The sequence below is a fragment of the Bos mutus genome, chromosome 20 (assembly GCF_027580195.1).
Source record: "Bos mutus isolate GX-2022 chromosome 20, NWIPB_WYAK_1.1, whole genome shotgun sequence".
NCBI classification, from domain to species: domain Eukaryota; kingdom Metazoa; phylum Chordata; class Mammalia; order Artiodactyla; family Bovidae; genus Bos; species Bos mutus.
Window position 1 is genome coordinate 34,846,333 of NC_091636.1, and position 12,849 is coordinate 34,859,181.

Sequence of the window (12,849 nt, forward strand, 5' to 3'; positions counted from 1 at the left end):
AGAGTATTGTTTTATGTGTATATACAGGATTATATTTCACACATAAATGCAGTGTATTTTACATATACACACAGATTACCCACCAATTTACATATACACACAGATTACCCACATCTGCCCTGAAAGAGACATGAATTCCTTTAACCGGGGTGGGAGTGCGATCACACGTGCAACTGTAGAGACAGCAGATTCTGAGCTAGCATCCACTGCCTCTAGCCAGGAAAGTCAGGAGTAAAGGCAGCCCTTTGTTCCAAGGGCCCCATCGGGTTCAGATGACTTGGGACGCCACATCACTGGAAGCGGCAGTCCAGAGAAGGAATTTTTGAGATGAAGGTCGCTGGGTCCCACCCCTTTCCTGCGGGGTTTCCCTTTCCTGTCCTTAAGCGCACTCTCCCCGGTCCCTTGCCTCAGCCCCGCGAGCCTGGGCTGCGGACGGCGCCCCGACTCCCTACTCCTCCCCTTAGCTGGGCTCGGGGCGATCGCCCCCCGCTGGTGGGGCTCCCGGCTCCCCGGAGCCGGCTACTTTGCGCGGCCCCAGCTCGAGTTAATAAACAGTTAAGTTTGGAAGACTCAGCAGACACGTTGAGGGGGAGTTACCCAACCCAGGCAGCAAAAACATCCCGGCGCATTCCTGGGGAGTCCAAAGCTGCCAGCATCTGATTAGAACCATATCTCGCCGGGAGTGGCCCGCGGCTCCGAGGCTCCCGGCCGGCGGCTATTTAAGCGCGGCAGCCGTGTGGGCAGCGCGGCAGCCAGGAGGCTCGGGCACCGAGGAGTCATGCTCGCATCGCAGAGGCGCTAGCTAGACTGTGAGTATCTCTGGTTCCTTCTTCCCTTTGGCCCCATTTTTGGCGACCTCCCTCCCTCCTGTGCTCTTTTCCCCTCTTGGGATGCAAAACTGGGACTGTTGGGGCGTCTTATTAAGAAGACGGCGGCGTACTTGGCCAGACGGGCGCTTTTGTGGCCTGACATCCGAGGAATGCTTCCACGGAAAGCCTTTACCTTTGGGGTCGGACTCCAGATGTCCAGCTAGTGACATGTAACAAGCGCCTCCCTTGTGTGTGTGTGTGTGTGTCTGTCTGCTTGTTCAAAAGCCCTACTGGTGTGGCTGCTGACCGCCTAATTAACTCCTCCAAGAGTGTTTATTTTTGCCGTGTGACAAAGGCTGGGGACCTGGTTTGTACCCACGAGAAGCTTTTTCCCAGTGACTGACAACGTGTGGCGTTCAAATATGAACTTTGTCTTACACCCGCATTCTTAAGAAAGTATCTGCCCAAGAGACTGAACAAACTTGTTTGAAATCCTCCGGGGATTTAAAAGGTGTTTGACTGCTTGCTGTAATCTAGGAAGATCAAGGATGAATTTTAGGAAGGGGGGAAAAGAATGAATGGGTTAACACCGTGGAGCCCCAGTCAGCATAGCCGGTTTCATAGCATGGAACTGACTGTGTTATTTGTTCCTGCCGTCCTTCGCTCTTGACTTAATTCTTAGCAAGGAATTCAGGTCCGCAGTCAGTTTTAGCAGGGAGCCCTTTGAGTCCAAAGGGAAATCTAACTGGATTAAATAAAAATGCTTAAAGAATCTGGATGTTATCTCCACCCCCACCTTATCCTTTTTTTTTTTTTTTTTTTTTTTAGTTTGTGTTTGGAAGGAAGAGAGGCACTCTGTAAAACGAGAAGAGCAGAAATCAGCTTCCAGACACATGGAAAGACTTAAAAATTCTGGAGGGGCGACTTCATGAATAGTAAATGTTGTTATTGCACTATAAAGTGACTTAATGAAAAAATTTCTGGCTCTAATCAGACAAAGCAGGGGAGTGGGGTAGAAGGAGGTGAGACAGAAGTAACTCAAATAGAAGGAATGGCTGAGGAAAAGAAAGCAGCTGCAAAAAAAATGCCTTTGAGATGTCCAATAAGGCTCTCGAAATGGCTTTGATGGGATTTTAATTGATCTTCCTGCAGGCTTGAGGTTGGCTCCCCACACAGGAGCATCTCCTGGCTACTGGTGAGGGAAAAACTACTGGGAACGGGGGAGCTTGACAGCTACCGAAAGGCTTGTCTCCCTTGCTCTGGGTCACCTCCACCTGGCTTCTTAAACCAGCAGCCAGACCTTGATTAGGCTACTCTTCTCCGGGGCAGGTGCCCACCCTACCTCTCACCAGGTTCTGTCTCTTCTTTGAGGGGAGATGGGCCTCCATGACACTGTAAGAAAGTTTGTTGCCATGAGAATTCACCTCTTTTGGTTGAAGTGCTAGGTATGTGGCTACACCTAATACAATGTGCAATCTTGTCGGAAAAGCACAAAGGAGGCCTGGGGGATTTCTTTCCAGTGTGTATTTCTGGGACAGATTACTTCTAAATCCCTCGTCAGTCTCCTCCTAAGGCAGACTTGGATTCTTTCTCCTGTTGATGATGAATAACTTCATTTTCCCTTCCCTTCCCACTCCCAGCTCTCTTCCTTCTTATCCAAATGGATGCCCTAGAAATCAGTCCTTCTCAAGCTCTACCCTCCTCCATTTTAAAATAGAAGATAGAGGACTGTCTCCCAGCTTTCAGCTCTGACACATAGGTAGCTGCCATTCTGTTGGTCTTAGACACAAGCTGATTTTCTCCTGAGGATGTGAGAGATGGAAGGGGGGTCCCATTGCTTATTCAAGGCCTTGCCTCATTATTAAGGGCAGAAATTAGGATCTGCGTTTCCACTCTAGACTTTTTATAGTTGTGGATTCAACTAAACGTCCAAATTCCTGTGCCTTAGGCTTGCTCCTTGCTTTGCCTGAAAGGTCGAATGACTTTCAACCACCCTGTTTGGGTTGAACAGAATTGCTTTTGAGACGCTTGTTGGCATGAAGGGACCCCAGGAAGCGGCTGTCCAGGTGGTTGGGGTGACCTTTATTTTCCTGCTCAGCCATGCCTCTGTTACCTGAGGATTTACAGAGAGGAAGACCGAAGCCTCGGTCATGGCTCCTGGTCAGTAGGAGGCTTTGTGGAGACGTGGACTCTTGGTGGTAGAGCCAGTAAGTGCTGTTTTATTTCTCATCCTACCCTCATATGTCTGTAAACCTACACTAGCTACCGCAGATATTTTTCACCTGGGTAGTTGTTTTTTTCTGGCTGCATTATGTTTGTTGCTGTGTGCAGGCTTTCTCTAGTTTCGAAGAATGGGGGCTACTTACTCTTTGTGGTGTGTTGGCTTCTCATTGCAGTGGCTTCTCTTGTGGAACAGGGACTCTAGAGTGTGGGCTCAGTTAGTTGTAGCACGTGGGGTTAATTGCTCTGTGGCATGTGGGATCTTCCCAGACCAAGGATTGAACCTGTGTCCCCTGCATTGGTAGGCGGATTCTTAACCACTGGACCACCAGGGAAGCCCACCAGGGAAGCCATAGTTTTGAAGGTTCCATATGTTTCCCTTCCTCAGTCTTTCCTAACTTGAGGATTTAATCAGTGTTTTTCTTAAAGACAAATCTAAGATACTTAAATATTTAAAAAGGCTACCAAAGACAGAGCTCCAGGGTGCTAAGTTGCCCTAAGGAGAAAAGACTTGAAAGTGGACTGGTTGAGGAAGTTTTGGTATTTGACCAAACGCCTAGGGCTCTCTAGGGCCCAGGAAGGTGGCTCAGAGGGTAAAGCGTCTACCTGAAATGCGGGAGACCGGGGTTTGATCCCTGGGTCGGGAAGATCCCCTGGAGAAGGAAATGGCAACCCCCTCCAGTATTCTTGCCTGGAGAATCCCATGGATGGAGCAGCCTGGTAGGCTACAGTCCACAGGGTTGCAAAGAGTCGGAAACGACTGAACGACTTCACTTTCTTTCTTTCACTTTCTAGGGCTCTCTACTCTCCAGGGGCCACCCTGGTGGCTCAGTGCTAAAGAATCTACATGCCAATGCAGGAGACACAGTTTCGATCCCTGGGTTGGGAAGATCCTTGCAGTAGGAAATGGCAACCCACTCCAGTATTCTTGCCTGGAGAATTCCATGGACAAGAGGAGCCTGGAAGGCTACAGTCCATGGGGTCGCAGGAGTTGGACATGACTGAGCATGCACGTGCCCTCCAAGCAGAACCAGGATGAGGACTGGCAGTATGAAACACCTGAGGAACAGGATGTGATATCTAAAAATTCTCTGGTGCTGCTGTGTAATTCTAAAGTTGAAGCCGTGCCACTGAATTGCACAGAGGTTGGCCAAAATCACATTTAGCTGAAATAGCTGTAACCCCAGATCTCTGTATTTAAGGGAAACCTAACTCATGGTTATGTATCCTGACGGGATTAATCCTGTGACTCAGAAGGAAAGCAGGCCTTGGAGTCCCCTTCTTCTACAAAGAACACACTGATTTCCTGTGAGGGGAACAAATATGCTGAGAGTGAACACAAAGCGCTGGCCCACAGGCCGTTTCTGCCTCCCACCTAGCTAAGCCAGGGAGTGGTGGTGAGCAAGTGGGTTCTGCAGTCCTGTGGCCTCAGTTCAAATCCCAGGGACTGCACTGCTGCCTGTGTGACCTTCAACAAATTGCATCACTTCTCTGTACTTAAGCTTTCTTATCCAAAGAGAATAATACCTACCCACAGTTTTGCTGGGAGGACTGTTAATCTAATATGCTTAGACTCCTATACTCCGTTGTTTTGTTTTCATTTTGCCTCCTGAACTGCTGAATTACATATCTTTAGTGAAAATTATAGGCAGAATGCGGAATATCTTTATCAAAGTTGGACACCACCCATCTACCTGAAAAATGTTAATCCCTTAAGCTCTTCATATGAACAAAGCCAGGGAATTTGCTGTGCTTACACTAAACCAACTGGGAGTTACTCTCTGTTCTCTGCCTGGAGCTTGCAGTTTGGTTTGGTCAAGCTGATCTCTGGTCTCATTTCAGTCTTTCCCCCCACCCCCAGACTCCCTACAGAGGGGGAGCAGTCCTTCCCTAAGAAGTCAGCGTTGGAGTAGAAGGAAGGGGGAAGGGAGGGACCCCTGTACTAAACTGAGGAACTAGACTAGAACTAAAAAGCCTTCTAAGTACCTAGGGCCCCATGCTGTCCTTGCCCATAGAGCTGGGCAGGTTGCCATGGTTACTCCCCTTCCCAAATCTTTTTCCTACCTTGGAAGGAAGCCTGCTACCTTAGGGTAAGCAAAATCTGAACAAATTGCTTCCTGGTCTAAAAATGGAAGTTACTTTTTTTTCTTAAGTGAGATGGAATGTCCTCTCTACCTACCTCATCTTTCCCTTCTAAACTTATTTTAATCCAAAACTTTACTCCTAATTGTCCAACTCCAGCTCATACTTACATCATCACAGTAAAGAAAAAACATTAAGACTTATAAAATTTCAGGAACATAAAAGCTGCTGCCTCAAGGTAGAAGCAGCCCGGCAGTGTCTCTCTGCTGCTATAAGTTATGACTTAGCCTCTGGGATAGCTAGAGGCAAGTGACCTTTAACTTCTTCAAACTGGTAAGAACTTTGTGTCAACAGAGCAGCGGGAGTGAATGTTCAGCTGCAGGGAAGTTACCAGGAGGCAGAATGCATAAAGGCTGTCTCTTAGATATTTAGGTAACCACAAAGGAGAAGGAGCTGCTGGGTTGAAAGTAAAAATACTGGAAAAGCTGGGTTTGAAACATTCTCCAACCTGGAAGAGATTTGGGCAAGGAATTTATGATTGAATGTTTCCTCTGGCTAAAAAGTGACCCCATTTCTCTCTAGCAATGTGTTACTCTGAAACAGACTTAGATCTTTGTGTGACAGGTAAACTGCTAGAAGTGCTCATTTAACAGTTAAATTCATTCATTCTTTCAGTTGGACACTTAGCTAGAGTGTGTAGTTCACAGATAGAAAGAACTCATCTCAGACTAACTCTCAGAGTGTAGTCCCCAGATCAGCTACATCGGCATCACTTGGCAACTTGCTGGAAATGCAAATTCTTGGTTCCTATCCCAGACCCACGAAACCAAATATGAGCAGTAGGGTCCATCCAGCTGTATTCCAACAAACCCTTCACATGATCTAAGAGAAACTTTCATAACTCAGTTGTTCAATGGAAAGCATAACAAAGTAACTGAATTCCTACAATCATGGAAATAATAAAGCAAAGCATTTAAGCGGAGCTCAGTTTAACTGAATCTTAAAAAGATGAAAAAGCACAGATCCTGATTTTTTTCCCGCTATCTCAAGTACTGCTTTTTTGATTCTAGGAAAACCGATCTACTCTTTAGTTCTATATTACCACCTCGCTTCCAAATTCTTTTCCCTCTTCTGGGGTTTTAAAGGAACATAATTAATCTCCATTTATTAGAAAACTGTCCCAGTTACTTCTTTTTAAAAAAAGACTTCAGTAAACTACATCATTCTTCTTGAGCCAGATGGTTTTCTCTAACCTATAAAACGTTTTATTTTGTTTTTTCATGCCATGCCCAGAGTACAGATGAAGGCCTCTCCATCATGGTAAATGAATCTGTTGCATTTGGTTTTTATAGTGCTTTATGGTTAATGCAGTACCGTTCTTCTCCCATCTGACTTTCACTTTAAATAACTTAAGGTAGAAACAATATCTCCATTTCTTTGCTCCAGTGTGATCAATAGATATCAGCCTGCCCAAGGTCATTCCAGTAAAGTGGTAGAGTCAGGATGAAAGCATGAATCTTTATGATTAAAATCTTGATGTTTATCAAAATACTTAGTAAATACCTTTATGTGAAGTATGTGGCTAGGCTAGCAACGGAAGACCTCCCAGTGAGTAGGAATCTAGAAGAAAGTTTGAGTTACGTGAAGGAAAGAGAGTAGACTCTAGTCCTGCAGTGGAATGACAGCATGGCTGCTTCTTAGGCATGATACTCAATGTCTCTGACCCTGAGTCGCTTCACTCACCTTGCACAACAGTCCTAAGAGTGACCGGTGTTAATCAGAGAGACTGGTGTTTAGCAGAGGTCACTTCTTAGATTGAAAGATACAAGGGTGTGATGTAGGAGAGAATTGGAACTCTGAAGAGGCAGCAGAAGTTAGTGGTTAAGAACCTGGGCTCTGAACCACAAATGACTGTGTCCATAGTAACTAAGCTGATACAAATGGTCCTGTTTTCATTGTTTGTGGTCTTTAAGCAAACTGAAATCTAGAGATGAATGGATTCGGGCTGCAAATGAGAAGCCCATCTTTCTTACATACCGTGAAACTATTAAACGTGAGGATCAAGCAAGAAAATGTGGCAACGCTTCGTAGACCAGTCCAGGCATACAGATGTTAACTCTTAAGGCACCTCTCAAATGTTCTCTGGGCAGGGCAGTTGCGTCCTCCTGAGGTTAACATTAATCTATGCCCAAAGAACTGGAAAGTGAAGAATAACTTCCTTAATGGATCTGTGCTGGGTGCAACTGCCCTCCTTGTTCTATTGATAAACATTTCACCCAGTGACCTCACTTATTCTTCATATTTTAAGTGTCCTATTAAGGGAACAAGACCTGTTCTAATCTTCTATAATATGTAGTGCAGATTCTAACACGCTCTTTGTCACCATTTAGTGCAGCAGAAATAAGCCACATGTGTGTGAATATTTGTCAGAGGGTTCACATAGTCCTGTGAAGATTGCTGAACCAGTCTGTCTTTGGGACACAACGTTAATCCTGATGGGAAACATATAACTTAACTTGTAGACCAAAGGATCAGAAATTGGAATGGTACAAATAGTAGGTGCTCAAATCTCCCTTCAAAGAAAATATCAGCTGTGCTTTACTACATCAGCATTGAGTGGTGGTGGTATGATTTTGGAGTTTCATTTTGGGATTTCTTTTTTAAACCTTTGCCTCTGAAGTCAGACATCTTAAATAAAACCCCAGCTTCAAAGTAGAAAACAAATATGTAACTGATCGAACAGGCTTTTTTGGCCATAGGTGGTTGACAGTATGGAGATTTAATATTGATTGCTCCCTGGACCAAGGTTTGGCTGTTAGCTGAAACTTTTCAGAAGTGTTCATGTACTTGAATTGAAATGATAGTTTTATTTAATGTCCAACCTGTCTTCTGAAGGATATATTGATGCATAGATATTTGCTTGGCTGCCTGATAACTTGTTCTTGGGGGTTTTGATTTGTCAGCTGGTCTGAAATTTTTGTTGATTGTAATTGAAATTTGGATAAAAGTATTTATATCTACTTTCTAGTGGTAACTTTAAATGGTAACTTTAAAGTTAGCATCTAAATGGTAACACCCACTGGGGAACATATAACTGTCAACAATTGCTTCCTACAAGAAATTTAAAGAAAATGACGACCGCTCAAGTAATATATTGTTTTATTATAATTAAATGGTATACAGTAGAGTCCAGAGAAAGAAAAGGACTCATGTGATGATGGACTTGGTCTTTAAACGAATGGTGGAAGTCAGATCAGCAAAGCGAGGAAGAAAAATGCGTTCTAGGCAGAAGCTCATAAATATATCATGCAGATGAATGCCCAAAGAATACTGACTGGCCAGTCTGAACAACAGAAAGTACAAAATGGTAGAGAGGTCAGAGGTGATAGATTTGAACACAAGAGCTGTATTGCAACTGAGCTTTGGATGTCAGGGCAAGAACTTAGATCTTTATCTGCTAAGCAGTGGATCCCTTTATTAAATCAGGAGAACAAAATGCTGACTCAGATCAATTAACCTAGCTATCTTCGCAGTAAGAGTTTGAGTGGTGATTGCTCAGCTGTTGAAGAAAAACCTGTATTTCATGAAAAATCAGAAAAGTAAAGATTTTAATATTAAGGATCAAATGGAACCTTGTATTACCCCTAATGTTTTAAGGGCACTACTGTTTACCAGACTGGGGGTGGAGGGGCAAGGGTGGGAGTCAGTTCAGTTCAGTCGCTCAGTCGTGTCTAACTCTTTGCGACTCCATAAGCCGCAGCACGCCAGGCCTCCCTGTCCATCACCAATTCCCAGAGTCCACCCAAACCCATGTCCATCTAGTCGATGATGCCATCCAACCATCTCATCCTCTGTCATCCCCTTCTCCTCCTACCCTCAATCTTTCCCAGCATCAGGGTCTTTTCCACTGAGTCAACTCTTCACATCAGGTGGCCAAAGTACTGGAGTTTCAGCTTCAAAATCAGTCCTACCAGTGAAAACCCAGGACTGATCTCCTTTAGGACAGACTGATTGGCTCTCCTTGCAGTCCAAAGGACTCTTAAGAGTCTTCTCGAACACCACAGTTCAAAAGCATCAATTCTTTGGCACTCAGCTTTCTTTATAGTCCAACTCTCACATCCATACATGACCACTGGAAAAACCATAGCCTTGACTAGACGGACCTTTGTTGGCAAAGTAATGTCTCTGTTTGTGAATCTGCTATCTAGGTTAGTCATAACTTTCTTTCCAAGGAGTAAGCGTCTTTTAATTTCATGGCTGCAATAGCCACCTGCAGTGATTTTGGAGCCCAGAAAAATAAAGTCAGCCACTGTTTCCACTGTTTCCCCATCTATTTGCCATGAAGTGATGGGACCAGATGCCATGACCTTAGTTTTCTAAATGTTGAGCTTTAAGCCAACTTTTTCACTCTCCTCTTTCACTTTCATCAATAGGCTCTTTAGTTCTTCTTCACTTTCTGCCATAAGGGTGGTGTCATCTGCATATCTGAGGTTATTGATATTCCTCCTGGCAATCTTGATTCCAGCTTGTGATTCTTCCAGCGCAGCATTTGTCATGATGTTCTCTGCATATAAGTTAAATAAGCAGGATGACAATATACAGCCTTGACAGATTCCTTTTCCTATTTGGAACTAGTCTGTTGTTCCATGTCCAGTTCTAACTCTTACTTCCTGACTTGCATACAGATTTCTTAGGAGGCAGGTCAGGTGGTCTGGTATTCCCATCTCTTTCAGAATTTTCCATAGTTTATTGTGATCCACACAGTCAAAGGCTTTGGCATAGTCAATAAAGCAGAAATAGATGTTTTTCTGGAACTCTCTTGCTTTTTCAGTGATCCAGTGGATGTTGGCAATTTGATCTCTGGTTCCTCTGCCTTTTCTAAAACCAGCTTGAACATCAGGAAGTTCACAGTTCACATATTGCTGAAGCCTGGCTTGGAGAATTTTGAGCATTACTTTACTAGCGTGTGAGATGAGTGCAATTGTCCAGTAGTTTGAGTATCCTTTGGCATTGCCTTTCTTTGGGATTGGAATGAAAACTGACCTTTTCCAGTCCTGTGGCCACTGCTGAGTTTTCCAAATTTGCTGGCATATTGAGTGGGATGGGGGTGGGGCTAGAAAAGTAGGATAAATAATTCCCTGACCTCAACATTTCATTGAATTAGGGGAAGATTTCTACATGGATCAGAGGGCAACAATAGGTCAAGTGTAGAGAAATGGTAGGGCTAATGAGAGATCAGTGAAGACCTCAGACAATATTTCTTTTTTGTTGTTGTTATTTTTTAATTGGAGGATAATTGTTTTACAATGTTGTATTGGTTTCTGCTATACAACATGAATCAATCATAATTATATATTTTTATATATATATATATATACACATATACTTTACACCCTCTTTTTCTTTTCTAGTGAGTTGGTTGTTTGCGTCAGGTGGTCAAAGTATTGAATCTTCAGCTTCAGCATCAGTCTTCCCAATGATTATTCAGGGTTGATTTCCTTTAGGATTGACTGATTTGATCTCCTTGCAGTCTAAGGAACTCTCAAGAGTCTTCTCCAGCTCCATAGTTCAAAAGCATCAATTCTTCAGTGCTTAACCTTCATTATGGTCTAACTCTCACATCTGTACATGATTACTGGAAAAACCATAGCTTTGACTATACTGACCTTTATCGGCAAAGTGATGTCTCTGCTTTTTGGGAGTAGCAGAGGGTGAGATGGTTAGATAGAATTACCGATTCAATGGACATGAATTTGAGCAAACTCTGGGAGATAGTGAAGGATGGGGAAGCCTGTTGTGCTGCAGTTCATGGGGTTGCAAAGAGTCAAACAGGACTTATCGACTGAACAACAAACAGCCCCTTCCTCTGAGCCTCCCTCCAACCCCACCGCCATCCCATCCCTCTAAGTCATCACAGTGCTGGGCTCCCTGTATTATATAGCAGCTTCCCACTAGTTATCTATTTTGCACATAGTAGACACATCTTGGATGGACTTTGAATGATGGGTAGGAATACAAGTAGGTAAGGCAGCAAATGCTACAGCCTAGGGAGATAATAAGAGAAGGTATTGTGTGTGTGTCCATGGTAAACAGAAGTGATCAGCCTCTCCAGGGAACAGGTGTCTATGTATGTATTTAGTGTGCATTCTAATTATGCAAGGCTTTGAATCTCAGGTTGACTTTGAATGGAGGGACTGAACACTGATGCCTGATTAATATAAAATCAGGAAACCCTGAGGTCTGATAGGGCACCACTACAAGAATTCAACCATGAAAATAGGTCAGGGACAACTAGAGTCTCTTACAATTTAGATTCTCATTGCATCCTTTTGAGAAGATGAAAGGTAGAATTCACCCCACGAAGAGCTTCTTTACTTCAAATATTCTACTATTATGAAATACCTGTACTGCGTGTATCAGTTCAGTTCAGTTCAGTCGCTCAATCATGTCTGACTCTTTGCAACCCCATGGAATGCAGCATGCCAGGCTTTCCTGTCAATCATCAACTTCTGGAACCTGCTCAAACTCATGTCCATTGAGTCGGTGATGCCATCCAACCATCTCATCCTCTGTTTTCCCCTTCTCCTCCCACCTTCAATCTTTTTCAGCATCAGGGTCTTTTCTAATGAGTCAGTTCTTCGCATCAGGTGGCCAAAGTATTGGAGTTTCAGTTTCAGCATCAGTCCTTTCGATGAATATTCAGGACTGATTTCCTTTAGGATTGACCGGTTTGATCTCCTTACAGTCCAAGGGACTCGAAAGAGTCTTCTCTAACACCACATTTCAAAAGCATCAATCCTTTGATGCTCAGGTTTCTTATGGTCCAACTCTCACAGCTATACATGACTACTGGAAAAACAGTCCATTTTTTTTTATTAAAAAATATCAAAATAGCACTGTGTTAAGAGTTGGCTAATTTTGAGGAGCAAGGTATGTGCCACAAGGGAGTACAGCTTTTTTGGAAGCAGGAATTCAGGATGGTGATGAGGGAGGATGGGGAAGGAATGCCAGAAGTAAGTAAAAACAAATTCACTTTTGGTGGAGAGGAGGAGGGATGAAAATGAAGAGCAGTTATGGAAAATAGAGGGCCAGAAGTGTGCCACATTCAGTAGATATGTGAACAGTCTAAGATACAATCTTAACTCCATTGTGGATCTTTTAGGTATATCCATGAAGAAAAGAAAATCTGTGCTTCCGTTTCCAGATAGTGTGTAGAGACACAAATGTTCAGCTTTCCATACGAGAACTCTGTAATACTATAATAGAAACAGTGGATGCAGTGTGCACTGCTTTAGGATCCAGATTCTTGTATTTCATGCAGCCAGCACTTGTTGAGGGCCTTGCTATTCAGGGTGATGGTAAGCCATTTTCCTTTAAAAAAAAAAATTATTTACTTTTAATTGAAGAATAATTGCTTTACAGTATTGTGTTCATTTCTACCAAACATCAACATGAATCAGCTGTAGGTTTATCCATGTCCCCTCCCACTTGAACAGCCCTCTCGCTTCCCTCCCCTTTTCACTTCTCTAGGTTGTCACCAAGCCCTGGTTTGAATTCCCTGAGTCATACTAAAGCCATTTTCTTGATGAAGGCTGACCTTAGCAAAATGTTACCTAATATTCTCTTGGTAATGCTTTTGTAAACGAAGTAGTGCTCTTTAAAAGAACCAAAGATACTAGTAGGGACCCATGGTTATATTTTCAAAATATTGATTCATTTACATCCACAGTTCAGTTGT

At 43.5% G+C, this 12,849-nt stretch overlaps 1 protein-coding gene across 3 annotated transcripts in view; it reads left to right on the forward strand.

The window, feature by feature from the left end:
- The first annotated feature begins 407 nt into the window (after positions 1 to 407).
- The window catches only part of DAB2 (DAB adaptor protein 2), a 58,930-nt gene continuing 46,488 nt past the window's right edge, over positions 408 to 12,849 (forward strand). For 2 of the 3 annotated variants that reach the window (XM_070357613.1, XM_070357614.1), the window contains exon 1: positions 408 to 809. The gene's annotated coding sequence lies outside the window, so the exon portion shown is untranslated. Of the gene's footprint in view, positions 810 to 1,637; positions 1,745 to 12,849 lie in introns of all 3 variants that reach the window. The other variant, XM_005889710.2, reaches the window with a different exon arrangement.